This window comes from Ovis aries, chromosome 20 (genome assembly GCF_016772045.2).
Source record: "Ovis aries strain OAR_USU_Benz2616 breed Rambouillet chromosome 20, ARS-UI_Ramb_v3.0, whole genome shotgun sequence".
Lineage (NCBI taxonomy): Eukaryota > Metazoa > Chordata > Mammalia > Artiodactyla > Bovidae > Ovis > Ovis aries.
The window spans coordinates 35,344,179-35,361,176 of record NC_056073.1 but is presented as its reverse complement, the minus strand read 5'-3'; positions in this window follow the sequence as shown (position 1 = coordinate 35,361,176).

Below are 16,998 nucleotides of genomic sequence, written 5' to 3'. Positions count from 1 at the left end.
TCACTTAAAATGGGACACCATGAAAATATCTGTATTCATAGGAAGTTAGACCCATATGTAACATATTGTAAAAATTTTGACAAATCAATCACACAATTAAAAGTCATATATTTATAGCTGATTCAAACCCCAGTTGAATAGAGATGTCAAAGCGTTGAGCATATTGGACGTTTACACATGAATAAACAAAGTGGCAGAAATTGTTTTCAGGCAGATGTAGTTTTATGCCTTTGCATGTTTTTTTGGGCAATTTTTCAGTTTGCCATTTTCAGAGTATTTTTTCATATTTACATTAGCATTCCATTAGCATATATAATTTTATGTAAATATGTATGTAAATACTCCCCTTTCACACAAGAGGCAAATGGGTAAGGGTTTTAAATTTTCTTTACTGAGATATCTCCAGGCTACTTAGTATTTTAGGGAAAACTTTACTTTTTCTTTTTAATTGGAATTAATAGTTTTAATGCAACGCCTAGTATAAGTTCCATTTTTAAGTCAAGCATCTTACTGTTTCAGGGCAGGTGTCCAAGTTTTAGGATCTGGAAGCCAGAATTCTGATGCATTTGTTGTCTTTCCCTTCACCACATTTGGTGTTAGTTATCAAAGGAAATCTTGCATTGTCCTCATAAAGCCTTCAAATAACCAGACACCTAAGCACTAACTGTCACTACATATCTCTGGAGGGAGTCTCCCTCTAACTCTCCTCAGATCACTGGAAAGTGTCATATTTGAGGAGAATAAAAATTATAGGGTTTGGGTTAGGGAAACTCTGCGAGCCTCATGGTACTTAAAAAATCTGTACAGGGCTGAACTTGCTTAGGTATATTATGATTACATTTGTCCATCACTACACTATATTGTAATTTAGTTAAAAGCAGGGACAGCTGACTCTTTAAGGTTTATAACTTTGGGCCCAGTATTTATGTCAGAGCCTTTCAATAAATGCTAGTTGAATGAAGAAAATCGTGAATAAAGTTAAATGTCTCATCAGGATTTCTCGCTTTTATAATCTTCACTGAAGTCAAGTATTCTTTTGCTTTGGTAAGTGGCAGGAACTCATAGCCATGTACTCCCTTTTAGATTGACTGACATTGTCAAGGAACTTCTGTATTAGTAGTAAAATGAACTTTGGGGTTTTCTTGCACATAAACACTTGAGTTTAAATTTTAGCTTTGCTGCTTATATGCTGTGCCTCACTGGGAAAAATGTATATCTTCCCCGAGCTGTCATTTCTTTGACTATAAAATGCACTAATAACATCGACTCCGTGTGATTGTTATTTTACCAAGTTACATTTTTTTGCTTTATTTAAGAAGATCTTGAAATCTCCCATAATCTTAAACTGCTTAACTTATGTAGTAAGAATAAAATTTTGAAATGTTCCAAATCCTCTGTAAATCTTGTTGCCCTGCAGCTGCCACGCTGTTGGAATCAATGGCCGTTACTGCTTTAGGCATATAGGGCAGATAGAGTCTGGATTCTAGAACAAGTATGTCATTGTGCAATGGACAGAGAAGTTCTTGTACAAGCCAGGTCTTGTTAAAATTGCTAGCACTTCCATTTTACGTATGGAGAAGAAAGCCTGAGGACTTAAGACTAGATCTCATAAAAGTGGGACCCAGCTGCATAGGAAGGGAAGCCCCACCCAGTGGTGCAAGGTGATGCTTGATGGGGGATGGGGCTATGGACAGAGAGCCAAAAAAAAAAAAAAAAAAAAAAAGATTGAGATGAGGGCAAGTGAGGCTGTGTTGACCTTCCCTCCTGGAACCCTGGGACAATGCCTCTTAGAAATATCTAAACCACCTTGGCATGGGCAGGTGTCCTCTTGAGGAAAGGTCACCTCTCCTCTCCTTGAATTGACTCAGATATTCCTGTGGGGCTGAGATTATGAACCCAGCTATAAGGAGGAGTCAGTGTGCCTTATAGGGGTCCCAGTGTCACATGGGAATCTGTGGCAGCTATGCTAGGGTGTCCCTTGGCACCTGGGGTCAGGACAGCAGACACAGCCAAGTCTCTGAGATGAGAAGTAAGAGCCAACTCTGGTCAACCAGGGAGGATGGCCAGAGGCAGTGTTTGTCCCATGTCTCTGCTGAGAGAACCACCCTAGACACTTCAGGAACAGATGCGTTGGATGTAGAGACCAAGACCCAGAGACCAGACCAGATGAGCTCCTCCTCTGTTAGGATGGAGCAGCCCCTGGCCCAGGCAGATGCTCCGCCCCACCACCATAAAAAACAAACTCCAGTATGTTGGGAGAGAAGAAACAGAATGACCCAAAATAGACCCCACATTAACTGTGTTCTGAAGAACCTGAGTTATGCCCAGTGAACAGGTTTTCACATTTTGTTTTGATTCGCTTTTTCTCAAGTCAGAATGAAGGCCTTTGAACAAGATGAGGTCAGTTACATGACAGGATAAACTTTTATTTTTTTTTAAGAATTAGTTTTTGTTCGTCAGTGTTATAATGAGAAAATTTCCAATCAGCCACACTAATCTGTCTTCCTCTTTGTTTTTAACGTACACATGTGCAGTGTTCTCATCGATGATTTATGTGTTCGTAACATTTTATGGTTTTCAGATACACCCTTGCATCAGTTTACCAAAATACTATGAGGTAATTGTCAGTATTACTATGCTTAAGGTTCAGGTACGGAAACTGAAGATTTGTCCAAGAGCAGAGAGCTGATGGCAGAGAAAGAAGAGAATGGCTTATGGATCAGGTTCTTTGCATGCTCAGAACCACCACAAAGCTGCTCTGCTGGGCTTCTTTTTGTTTCTCTGAAGCTCTGGCTAGGTGATACAATATTATGAGTACATCTAGGCAAAATAAAACAGCTGATGGAAAACTCGGGCTGATCATTTCACACCTAGGAAAAATGCAGAGAACAACACGAGTGAGTCAGTATGTTACAAATTCAAGGTCAGTGTTGAATGTCATGTCAGTGTCTAGAGTGAATGAGTTCCAAAGGGTTTATGTTATTATTGAGTTAGAAATGACCTACTCTTATTTGATGTATAGTGGATTTAGCCATGTAGTAGACAGAAAGAGACAGAATATAAAGGATACAGAGCAAACATATTTTGTAAGACAATGGCAAACCTCTTATGAGCTTCAATACACAGTAATAGAGACCATCTCATCTCTTTGGCTATTCATTCATCTTTAGCATTAGTGAATTTATGGCTTATATTCTTGATCTTGACCTAGAGCCCTGAAATGCTGCCTGTGCTTCAGCAGATACTTTTCAGGAGAGTGATTGTGTGTTACGTGTTGCATACCTATAACCCAGATCTTAGATCGATGGGTTCGATTAGGATTGGGAGAGAGGGTATCGGTTGACACTGGCAATTTCTCCTGTTTATTTTTGTGTACTATATGACCCCTTTCACTGTGAGCTTTTTGTTCTCAATATTCAATCTAGGTGAATTTTTTGGGCTATTGGTCATAGAAATAAATCTATAGGGTTTTCTTCAATGATATTTTTCATTGTTAATGTATTTGCTAGCCAGCCAGGTTGACGGATAATGCAATTTGTGTGCATACCAAAGTGGGTTTCTCCTCCTTGGTGAGGAATTTCTATTTTCCATCTGAGTTTGGTGGGCCACACAGTACCCCCACTGTTCATACAACTTGCTCCCACTATTTAAGCAGTTTCTTTTAGGATGTTAAGAGTGTGTGTTGTCCCTTTTACATAATTTTTATTTTCCAGGTCAGACTAAATTTGCCATTAGGGTGCTATAAATTCACATCTTAAAATCCTTTGGAATTTCTTGTTGTGTTCATATTTTTAGAGTCTTTCCGTCAAGCCGAAGTTTTTCTAGCCCATCTTTACTTACGCCACTAATGAAAGAGGGTGAGATGAGCAAATTCTTGTGTTTGTGTGCCTACAGTGACAACCCCTTTGCCGCGTACTTATGTCAATCATTATCTGATACAGATGACAACAAATTAAAAAATGCTCAAGTTGAATAAATTAAATTTCTTTATCCATCACTTGAGAAGAATGGCAGTGTAATGTGTGTACGGTTTAAAATGACTTGTTGAAATATTTTCTTTTTTCTTTTGAACTTTTTATTTTGTATTGGGGAATAGCTAGCTATCAGTGTTGTGAGTTTCAGGCAAACAACAAAGGGACTCAGGCATACATAGACATATCTCCATTCTCCCCCAAATGCCCCTCCCATCCAGGCTGCCACATGACATTGAGCAGTTCTGTGAGCTGTACAGTAGGTCTTTGTTGATTATCCATTTTAAACACAGCAGTGTGAACATGTCCATCCCAAACTCCCTAAACTATCCCTTCCCCCCGACCTTGTTGGATTATTTTTGACTAGATTGGGTGAATATCTCTACTGATAAGCCCATCTGATTGATCAAAATGTTCCATGTTATGTGTTTAACTCAGTATTCTTGATGTCCACGGCTCATTTTTTTTTCTTCCTACTGATAATGCCTCCATTGTGCAATGTATAAATATAACGAAAAATATACCCAGCTGTAATTTTTTAAAAATGGAAAGAAACCTGTAATACACATGGATTGTATTATGTGGTCAGCTCAGGACTGAAGCTATGCAAGCTTGAGTTGTAGATGAGGCCACTGCACAAGAGAGGCTGGGACTATATGAACGAGGATGAGGTGGGACAGATAGATGATGTGCTTAGAATGAGCCTGCTCCTGCAGTTACTCTTAAATGAAGTTCTCATCTTCTTTTAATCTGTTATTATTTCTCTGTGGTTCTCCCATTAATGCCTCTTCCCTGTTTCTGTGTTATCTTTTTTCTCCTCTTTTTGGTATAAAAATGATGTTCACTGCAAAGTGCAAATAGCTTTGAGCTATTTAAGGAGGGTAGGAAAGAAAACTTCCCAGGCCTCACATATTTCCACATCTGGACCTAGAACATAGCATGTCTTGATATGAGTCCTCTAATTCATGTCTGTTTGGAAGTGTTGCACACACACTTGAGCTAATTTTGGCAAAAGCCATGTCCTCTGATGAGGAAGTGACTGTCGTCCTCTTGTGTCATTTCCCAGCCCTGGAGTCCTGTTTACACCAGGCTCCTTTGTTAAGGATTCAACATAAAGTTCTTTGATACTGTAGAGCCCATCCCTGACTCATTATCAGCCGTCACTTTGTGTCTGGTGGCAGTTTTTCCATGAGTGGTAAGGTCAGCCTTAAACAGTATTACACAACCTTCCCCCATTCCTTGTGCGTCAGTGAGAATCAAATGACTCTCAATAGTGGAAAACAAAATCTTGGAGTAGGGTGGAGAGATGACCAATCTCTAAATAAAGCAAACCAATGTTCAGACTGGAAGGCTTCTCTTCTCTCATGTTCGTTATGCATTTTATTGGTTCCCTGTGAAGAGCTTTCTCTTGCTAAAAGTACTCTTAACATGTGTCTTTGCTCTGGGTGATCATCACCCTTAATACAGTTAGGAAACCTCTGAATGTCTTTCAGAGTCAGCACAGTGTAGTAAAGAGGGCATTGAGTCAGGTGTTCATTGGAAGGACCCTTGCCTTCTCAATCTATGACTTCATCTGTGCGATAGAAATAATTGTACATTATTATGCATAATAATGATGCATAAGGTGATGCATAAAGTGTATAAAATAACTTTGCAAGTTAAGAATACTTATTTCAATGAAGCGGGCTGCTATTTAAGACCCAGAAGAGTTTACTGTCATTATTTTGAGAGAAGGCCACCGTTTTGGGACCTCTTAGAAATTGCAGCATAATGTTTTAGAAGGGGTGATTTGATAAATACTGGCTTAAAGTAGTGGGATTTTCAATAGCCCAGTTGCAACGTTTTTCGTATTACTTTGCCTCTGTAAGGCTACTGTGCTGTATTGAAAAATCATCTTCCTATAACCATGAAATTGAAAATGGAACTGGGTTTACATTAGCTGCTACTCCTTCAGTGACTTGGAAGCAACGTATTTTGAGTAATTTGCTCCTTACAACTGTTTCACCTCTAACACCCAGCCTCTTTCTCAGTCCTTTCTTTGTTTCTGGGAAAGAAGCAATGGGGAATTTCCACTGACTCTTCTCTGCTCAGTTTTTGGTGCACATACCCAATTTTAAGGAGCTGGTATCTAATTCAGAGAAAATGTAATATATATTTGAAACCTAGCAGTGGGTACACCAATTCAGGAACCTATAAATAAAAGTTAAACTTTGGAGCCAAAATGATTGCTGAGGGTCATCATCTTCATCATGGGAGTCTTGCCTTTATCACCTCATTTGGCAAAGATGCAGCTGTTCACTTGGGAAATGCCTTTCCAGGTCTTCATCCATAATTCTGAATGGATGCCAAACCAGATTATTATTTGAAAACTCCTTCACATCTTTGCTTTATGGTCTCTGCCCTTAACCTCATGAATTCAGTGTGTGAACATTGAACAGCCAGAAACTATAAATAGGAAAAGAGTGCCTTTTAAAAAATTGCAGTCATTAAGGTGTAATGCCATATGGGCTCAGGGGTGGCAAAGATGGTGAGCGGCTTGTTGTTCATTAGGACTGAAATATTTATATGAGCAGTAATAATAACAGCATATTTGAGCGTCTGTGGTATGGAATTGAGCACTAGTGCAATTAGATAATGCTGACAGCCCCTATTGTAATTATGTAAATGGTACCAAGTTTGTCTCTCCCTTTATCTTTCATTTCCACATGCACATGTGAGGAGAGGGCTAGAAACTGAGTCACTGCTGGGCTGGGGTGCTGGGTTATTTATTTACCTGACAGAATAGCCCGGAGCTTATGTTCCTCTGAGTTATTTTTTCATCCAAATCAAGTATGTCCGGTGGGTTGCACAGAAGGGACACACAAATACGTGTTTATTTGAAGCAATGCTTAGCGATAAAGCATCCACGTGAAAACCCGGCCAGCCCAGGAGGTCCATTTTGAGCTTTTCCATCTCAGAGCTGTGTGTGTGTATACCACTTGACCGATACTGATGCCTCTTTTGTTACCTTTCGAACAGATCATTTTAGAAGGTTCTCCGTAGGGATGTTCTCGTTGCCTCGCTGCCTATCAATCTTTCCATCTCAATGCAGAAGTATTTGATTAGTGTGTTTAAAGTAATAAAGACGTCCACAGTCATGTCACCTTGATTGATGCTAATTATCAGTCTTTAATGGCTCCTCTGCTTTGGCCACCATCCTTGCAGATTGTGATTTTTATGGTTAAAACAGTGCCCTGCCGTCCAGCGGCTTCATCATAAATTCGGGTCTCTCTCTCTTTAATGATTCTGCATGCAGTAGTATAATCCCAGCCACATACATTATCTTTGTCAAAAGCAAGCAGTGACTTTCATAGGGAGTGATTAATGCATTTATAAGGAGCTCGAGGAATCCTTGTTGGGATCACAGCAGAAGTTATCATGATTATGCTAGCTGGGCATTAGAATTAGCAGCAATGTTACATAGGCTGCCTGGAAATAATTGAAGATTTTCATGCAGTCCCCGTTCAGGACATTAATGTTGTAAATGAGACTGTAACTGCCGTGGTAAAAAAGACTGGTTTTGCAACCTAAAGGTGCCATCAGTGTGTGGTTGTCACACCAATGAAATGGAAAGCAAGCTAAATGATCGGAGGGCTTTCCTGCTTTAGAACAACAGTCTTGTTAAACAGATTTGGGGTCACTCAGTTTGAAATATCCGTTGATTAAAATGTCTTTCCGCCAGGGTTTTCCAGGCTGAGTTTTCCTCAGTGGTAATATATGTTTAGTCTTTAATCTCCTTACTCTCAAGCCTGGAGATAGGTTTTTAAATAAGAGATGTGCCCAGGCCTCTATACCTTTGCAGGACCTTCAAGATGTGGATAATTTGCTTATGTAAATATAAGTCCATATATTCTACACAATAGTACTTCCCTGAAATGCCATCCCTTATTGAAGAAAAGCTGAACATAAATTAAAAGGCTTTACTATTTTATAAGAGCTGTTACCTTCATGTCACTTATAACACAGCTCTTTGCTTACAGGAGACATGTTAAAGTGTTTCAATGCTACTAATGAAGGTACTGACAACTTTTTAAAAAAGGTTTTGAATTAATATTAGTATGTAACTGTTTCTTCTGTGTTTTTAATATTACTGCTTTCTGTGCTCATAAATTAAGCTAGATGGAACTTCAATCTGTTACAATCTCAAATACAAGAAGTATGTATACCTCTTTGCTTTCTACTAGTTTTATGTTCAGTTCTAATGATAATACCCTATACAATAAGCTCTACTAGCTCTGACCTCTTAAAATTAGTCAAAACTGCTCCTTCACTTTCACTTTTCACTTTCATACATTGGAGAAGGAAACGGCAACCCACTTCAGTGTTCTTGCCTGGGGAATCCCAGGGACGAGGGAGCCTGGTGGGCTGCTGTCTATGGGGTTGTGCAGAGTCGGACACGACTGAAGCAACTTAGCAGCAGCTCCTTAACTTCTAGCAGGAAGAAAATACTTAAAATTCTTTTGAGCCATATTTGTTTTTAGGTGAAAGTGTTAGTCACTCAGTCGTGTCTGGCTCTGCAATCCCATGGACTGAAGCCTGCCAGGCTCCTCTGTCCATGGCATTCTCCAGGCAAGAATACTGGAGTAGGTTGCCATTCCCTTCTCCAGGGGATCTTCCCTCCCCAGGGATTGAACTGGGATCTTCCACATTGCAGGCAGATACTTTTCGGTCTGAGCCACCATAAAGAACCCTGTTTTTAGATAGGGAAATGCCAAGTTGTATTATAGGAAGTCTTTTATTCCCCAAGTGCTACCAACTTAGAGAAACCACAAATCTCAAGGGCCAGTGTTGAGAGAGTAGTTCACTTACAATAGCTTGTCTTTAACATTTCTAGATGTGACGTTAGTTTGAGTTTTGGATGATAATGAACTCTACCCAATATGTTTCTTTAGCTGGGCATTTGAGGATAGATGTCAAGCTGCATAGTATTTACTATATTTTGTCCCTTAATTTGCAAGCACTGAAATGGGGACTCTTTAACATCTGCTTTGAGTTTCTACAATGATGACTGCAGTCTTTAAATCTTGCCATCATATAGGATAATAGGTTGAAATGTTAACTTTCACATATCCTTGTGTGCTCTGTTGGATTATGATTGTCATAAGTGAGCCAATGTACATCTCTTTACCAGAGCGATTATACACAGACTGTAACCTCTCCCACAGAAAGCCCTTTTCTTTTGGAGTCTTGTGCAGACATTTCGAATGTGAGTGGGCCGGAGAGAGATGTTGAGATGGATGAGGAAGGCCAGAATTAATTGAACTTGGATTGATTGGGAGAAAAGCCTTGTATGGGAACTTGAGGGCATACCATAGGGGATCTGTGTGGTGATTAATTCCCTGTGAAGACACTATATACCCACAATGTATGTCCACTTCATTTCCACAATTGTAGCATTCCGTTTATAATGGATGGTGAATCTCATTAGAATACACAGAGAGAGACTCTTTTGCGGGTGCGACGAGTCAGTGGACATCACAGAGATTTAGGCCTTAGAATTACGTCGTGTGTGATTCTGCAAAGAGCAGTACAAACTGCTTGATCAGAGGAGGTGTTAGTTGTGTTCCTTAGTCTCTCACGATACGATGATTCCCTTTTGTCATTTTGATAAATTAACATTGGCTCACATATTCAATAGGGAATTTTTTAAAGTTATTTTTTTAAAGCCCCAGGGCTCCAGTTTAAAAATGCAGGTTAATTCTCAGAGGCTTTCGAAAGCATTTCTGCATCATGCTGCTAATTAAGATAAGGTTATCACTTTAAGTTATACCAGGAATGCAATTAGACCTTCTAGTGAGAACTGCAGCAATCCATTTTATACAAATTATTCAGACCTGGTAAGGTAGAATGCAGTTTTAATAGGACAAGTGAACATCCTGTGATTTATTAGATATCATGTGAATTCAAATGACATCTGAACACAGCATCTGTAACCATCATGCGCCCACGTCATCGGGAATCCAAGTCAACAGCCTTTCCCCAGAAGAGACTTAATAATATGCCTTCCGTTCCCTGTTGTTGACTGGCCGTGATTTTGGATTCGAGAGGGATTTGTTTTCAGATTTGAATGGTTTTAGACACGAGAAAGCCATCTGTAGAATACAAAGCACAGATTACCTGGCCTTCTCATTTATTTAGAACGAGGCATGCCACGGAGAAGTCTCCAGGCCTCCGCTTGCCTGCTTTGTTCTTTTGTGTGGTCTGCAGAGCTGGGTGACCAACTGACAATGTGATTGACTAAATGTTTCTGTGTTGTCCATCTCTGCTGAAGAGGATTGGGTGTTGGATAAGAAAGTTACCTCTTATCTGCCAGCTGTCACTAATTACTTATTCATGAAGTGGTTACCTGTTTTCTGTGGATGTGTGAGGATGGCAGAATTGAATAGCCCCCGGGAAGGCTGTCTGTCTTTTCCTCCTAAGATCCCTGCTGAACATCCAGAACTCTGTAATAGGGCATATATCTTTAAGGACACCTTAAAAAGAGGTGGGTAAAGAATCTATCTGCAATGCGGGAGACCTGGTTTCTATCCCTGGATTGGGAAGATCTCCTGGAGAAGGGAAAGACTACCCACTCCAGTATTCTGCCCTGGAGAATTCCATGGACTGTATAGTCCATGGGGTCTCAAAGAGTCCAACATGACTGAGTGACTTTCACTTTAAAAAGAGGTAAAAAGTCTTTTCCCTGCTTAGCTTTTAGTCTCATTTGACGTGTCAGCTGTTCTGCCTTTTGCATTGTGCCTAAATTCCTCAAACTGAACTCTTTGATTCACTTCGTATTTATTGAGTTTCTGTTGTGTGCTATGCATTGTGCTAAGTATTTTGCATGTGGTGAAAAAAGATAATGCTCTCGTATCTATAACATGAGCCCACCTTTCCCACTTCTGTCATGAACCGTATAGCACCATCTCACCTTTCCTTATAATTTACAGAGAAGATTAATACCATCTCTTACAATCGCCTCCATCTTCTCTCTCCTACATATCCACTATTATCTACAGCTGAAAGGTTTTCTTTCTCTTCACTCTCATTGAAAATGTCTGTTCTCATCCATAAAATTGACCTGGTTAACTCTAAGAGTTACTGAATCAGTTTTTCTTCCCCTCTCCTTTATCTCAGTTTTTCTCTCTCCTCTGCTCCTTCTTTGCAACCAAGATGGAGGCTCACATTTGCCATTAACCTATGGGTAAACAATAAATAAAAATCTGTCTTGCCTCTATTACTCATTCAGGCTTTCTAGTTGCCCAATTTTCTTGAAAGTGTATCTGTATAGATGGTGAATCTTCTTCCTCATTCGATTTATGTTAGTTTTGACCACCCTACCTGTGTCTTCTTTTGTAAAACAAGGGAGCCTAGTTATATGAATGCTATAAGGCTAGCAGCTAGACTCTTCTTTTTTTTTCCTGGGAGGGTTTTTAAACACTTGAACTATTGTATTTTAGAGAATGTGAGAGTATAGACTTCTCAAGATGTCTGATTGTGTATGTGAAACTCCTGCATATCCTACGTTATTTAGTATCACATGCCATAGTTCAAAGCGTGCTCTGTGATCATTCATTAATCCTCTCCATTGCAAGGATAAATTGGCAAATTTAAGACATTATGGACGTGAACTGTGAGCACACACTTTTTAATATTGCTTCATCACAAGACTTCTCCAGGGGATCTTCCCTGATAGCTCAGTTGGTAAAGAATCTGCCTGTAATGCAAGAGACCCCAGGTCGATTCCTGGGTCAGGAAGATCCGCTATAGATGGAGCGACTTTCACTTCACTTCATCACAAGACAAATTGACAAGAGACTCCCTGCTAATATTCTTAAAACCAGGCATGTTCCTTGCATAGAGACTACCACTTCCTCTCTTCTACTCAGACTCCTGTCCATGGTGTTGGGTACCTCCTGGGTTTCTGCTCACAGTACTGTTTTCTGGTCTCATCCACATTTTTACGTAAGATTCATCAACCTGTAGCTGAAGCTTGTCTGGGATGAAAATAGGGTGTTGGTCAGATTGATAAGAGCATCTGGTTGCATTGATAGTTACACATCTCTTTGTAAATGAATACATTGGCATTCTGATTAGGCTTTCTGTCTTACTTAGTGGGAGGGAATTTATGGTTTTTTTGATAAAATAATGAAATGGCATGTATGTTCTCTGTATTTGTGGGAGTGAAGAATATGAGTCTGGGTTTAAAAACATGACTAACTAGATGAAGTTAAGATGCCAGATGCTGTTGTTCAGTCGCTAAGCTGTGTCCAACTCTTTGCGAACCCGTGGACTGCAGCCTGACTCCAGGAGTTTCACTGTCTCCAGGAGTGTGCTCAGATTCAGGTCCATTGAGTTGGTCATGCTATCTAACCATCTGACTCAGTTTTATACTGGTAAATAGATTATATTGGTAACTAGATGGAGAATTGTGTTGAAACAGCCCAAATCACATTGAATTTCAGGGGGCCTTTTGTATCAGCACATGTCTTGAACACAGTTCATTCATCCAACAGCTATGTGTTGAATGTTTTTACCAGGATAGAACCTGGGGAAAAAGGTGGGGCATAGGGCAGAGGGTAGAACGTTCTCAGTCAGAAGGAGAGCATGTATGAAGTATCTGAAGCAAGAAGAAGATGGCATGTTAAAGCAGGCGGAAATCGCCGAGAGGCAAGGAAGCCCGTGTGAGGATGATGGTGAGAGCAAACTGGGGAAGTAGGCAGTACCTGGATCTGTTACTGGTTTCTGTGGCATATGCTGGTCTTCCCTCATAGCTCAGTTGGTAAAGAATCTGCCTGCAGGGCAGGAGACCTGGATTTGATTCCTGGGTCACGAATATCCCCTTGAGAAGGAAATGGCTACCCACTCCAGTCTGCTTGCCTGGAGAATCCCATGGACAGAGAAGCCTGCAGGCTATAGAGTCCATGGGGTCGCTAGAGTCGGACATGACTTAGCAACTACACCAGCACCATGGTGTATGTTATGTAGAGTATCATTTCATTCACTGGCTCTGCATGAATATGTTTGGTTCACATCTGTCCCCTGCTCACTGCTGAACAAATTTGCACTATTGATGGACTCTTTCCTCTCATGTATCCTCCACTTCCCCCTCTCAACTGCATCTTTTCCATTGGCTTTTAATAGCAGTTAAGTCCCAGTGGTCTGAAGGGATGAAGAGGGACAGTCAGCCCAGGACATACTGTTTATCATGAAAACAGAGTGCTATTAAATGATCTATTCCCAAATATAAGGAACATATATACATATATACATATATATATATATTTTCTATTTATATATGCAGAGAAGAAAATTCCCTGGGAGACTATAAGCCAAAATAACATTATAGTAATATCATATGTATACTATCATACATGTGTATAAAGAATCTGCCTGCCAGTGCAGGAGATGCAGGAAATGTGGGTTTAATCCCTGGGTTGGGAAGATCCCCTGGAGGAAGGGCATGGCAGCCCACTCCAGTATTCCTGCCTGAAGAATCTCGTGGACAAAGGAGCCTGGTGGGTCACAGTCCATAGCGTAGCAGAGTCAGACACAACTGAAGTGACTTAGTACGCACACGGATAGATATGTTGGCTTATGTGTGTATGTATATATATACATACACATATGGTCAATTTATAGATTGAAATATCCATGGCAAAAAAACGCACAAAAAAAGAGCTTTATTAAAGCTCTCTCATCTTATGCACAAACAACCTTTCCTTGACTCCATATTCCCCCTACAGGTATTGTTTCCTTTCCTCCCCAATTTTATCCGTCTTTGTTCAATGCACTTCTGTCTTCATTTCGTTACCTTTAAATTCCCCTTCTCTAGTCTAGCTTCCATCTTCCTCACGCCATCAAAGCAGCTTTCCCTAAGTTCACAATGGCTTTCTGTTATCAGTCCCATGGTCCTTTTCTTAGTAAACATCTTAATAGCATTTTAAAAATTCATCTTTTTTGAACACCAGTTCCTCTTGACTCCCAAGTTGTTTCAGTTTCTTTGCCTTTGTATTTTTAGCAATACGTTCCCCTCTGCAAACAGTACCATAAAAAGAGGTCTAATTAGTTTCTAAATATTGATATCCTTGAAATTCCTCTTCTGTGTTAGTCCCTACTGTCTCCAAAATGAGTCTCATCTCTTGGGACTTCCCTGGAGGTCTAGTGGTTAAGACTCCATGATGGCAATGTAGGGGGCTGTGGTTCGATCCCTTTTGGGGGAACTAAGATCCCTCATGCTGTGCAGTGCAGCCAAAAGATTAAAAAATAAAATAGTCTCATCTCCTTCCTTGACTTGTTATGAGAGGTAGCTTAGCAAGACAGGTAAGACCACAAGTTCCAAGGGCAAAGTGCCTGGGTTTATATCCCACCCATGTGGGCTAGGCAAGTGTCTTTTAATTTATAACAGTTTAGTTATATGTTGGATTTCCCTGGTGGCTCAGGTGTTAGAAGAGGCTGCATGCAATGCAGGAGGACCCAGGTTCAATCCCTGGGTTGGGTAGATCCCCTGGAGAAAGAGAATGGCTACCCACTCCAGTACTCTTGCCTGGAGAATTCCATGGATAGAGGAGCCTGGCGGGCTACAGTCCATGGAGTCACAAAGAGTCAGATACGACTGAGTGGTGAACACTTTCACTTTCATTTTATGTTAAATAAGGATAATTATAATAGCTACCTCATCTAGTTGTAAAGACAAAATGATTTCATATATGTAAAATGTGTAAAACAGTGTCTGGACAATGGTAGGAACCACTTGAATGTTTAGCTGTAGTATAATTTGTGAATGAAACATGAATTTATATTATCTCCATATGTATGGTATTCAGTTGCCTATAAATATCTTCTCTCTCAGCTCTAAGGGCACATGAGAGTCAATGTATCCAATCTCTTCATGTCAGATACTTCCATGAAGTACTAAGAAGGAAAGGAAGGAAAACATCAAACATCAAACCTCTCCTTTAGGAGAGGTTCCCTTGGAACAGATCTAACTACCTAAAAGGGACTATTTCCAAATAAGGTGCAGTGGCTAGGAACCCAAGCAAAGACAGACATCCTGGCTTTTTCACATTTATCCTAAACAAACCACATTGCACTATATAACCCAGGGGCATTTTAGCAATAAGAGTTTAAAAAATAAACAGAAAATAACTTCAGAAGAATCTACCATCATTAGTAAATGTGGTGCTTTGATTCAACAGTCTGCTTGCAAAAATAAATCACAGTGTTAACTGGAAAACATAAGGCAGGTTTGAAAGTGATGAAACAATAATGCACCTATGTCATAAAAAATAAGCAAAGTTGAAATAAAGATGATTTAAGTCCCAGAAAAAAAGAGTCAGTGTATCCAAGATCAAATGCATCATATTTTGGTGTTTTGTTCCTGGAAGAAAATGTCTGGTCACTCCTGGTATTTCCTGCCTCAGTGAGTGGTTCTGCCATCCTATTGTTTTACACAAGCCAAACAAGTAGACCCCATCCTCCGTGATCTCTTTTCTCTCATTTCCAGCTTATCACCCTGTCAACTCAACCTACTAAATTTCTAGTGAAAGCTTGTATTTCGCAATGTTTACACTACCACCAACCCCTTCTGGAGATACCATCCTGTCTCATCTTAAGTACTATAAAAAAAGATCTGTCTGTTTTTACTCTGTCTATTCATCACCTCCAGTAAATTTTCCACCCTCTTGCCAGAGTTCTCATTTCAAAAGCCCAGCCTGATGATTTTCCCTTGGTTTCATACTCTTCCATGGCTTCCCATTGATTTGAGGATAACGATCGATCACAGTCTTTCATGTGGTCACATCAGCAATAAAAGGCACATTGCTGGTATGTACCCTTTGTATTATATGCAGAGTACATCATGAGAAACGCTGGGCTGGAGGAAGCACAAGCTGGAATCAAGATTGCCGGGAGAAATATCAATAACCTCACATATGCAGATGACACCACCCTTATGGCAGAAAGTGAAGAAGAACTAAAGAGCCTCTTGATGAGAGTGACAGAGGAGAGTGAAAAAGTTGGCTTAGCTTAACATTCAGAAAACTAAGATCATGGCATCCGGTCCAATCACTTCATGGCAAATAGATGGGGAAACAGTGGCTGACTTTATTTTTCTGGGCTCCAAAATCACTGCAAATAGTGACTGTAGCCATGAAATTAAAAGACACTTACTCCTTGGAAGGAAAGTTATGACCAACCTAGACAGCATATTAAAAAGCAGAGACATTACTTTGTCAACAAAGGTCCATCTAGTCAAGGCTATCGTTTTTCCAGTGGTCATCTATGGATGTGAAAGTTGGACTATAAAGAAAGCTGAATGCCAAAGAATTGATGCTTTTAAACTGTGGTGTTGGAGAAGACTCTTGAGAGTCCCTTGGACTACAAGGAGATCCAACCAGTCCATCCGAAAGGAGATCAGTCCTGGGTGTTCATTGGAAGGACTGATGTTGAAGCTGAAACTCCAATACTTTGGCCACCTGATGTGAAGCGCTGACTCATTTGAAAGGACCCTGATGCTGGGAAAGATTGAGGGTAGGAGGAGAAGGGGACGACAGAGGATGAGATGGTTGGATGGCATCACTGACTCAATGGACATGAGTTTGGGTGGACTCCGGGATTTGGTGATGGACAGGGAGGCCTGGTGTGCTGCAGTTCATGGGGTCACAAAGAGTCGGACGTGACTGAGCGACTGAACTGAACCCTTTATATAATGTGATGAAAATGGCAGAGGCACATGTTGGTTCTCCTCCTCAGGTCCTATAACCCTCGTCAGACCGTAAAGAGAACATCAGACCAACCAGGGTTGAAGGACATTTCTCATTTTGCACACTTGCTGAGCAGTACTTCCCAGACTATCAAGACCATCAAAAACAACGGAAGTCTGAGAAGCTCATATCTAAGAAGCACCTAAGTACGCATGACAAATAAATGCAGTAGGACATCCTTGATAGGATCTTGGAACAGAAAAAGGACATTAGGTTAAAAACTAAGGCAGTCCAAATAAAATATG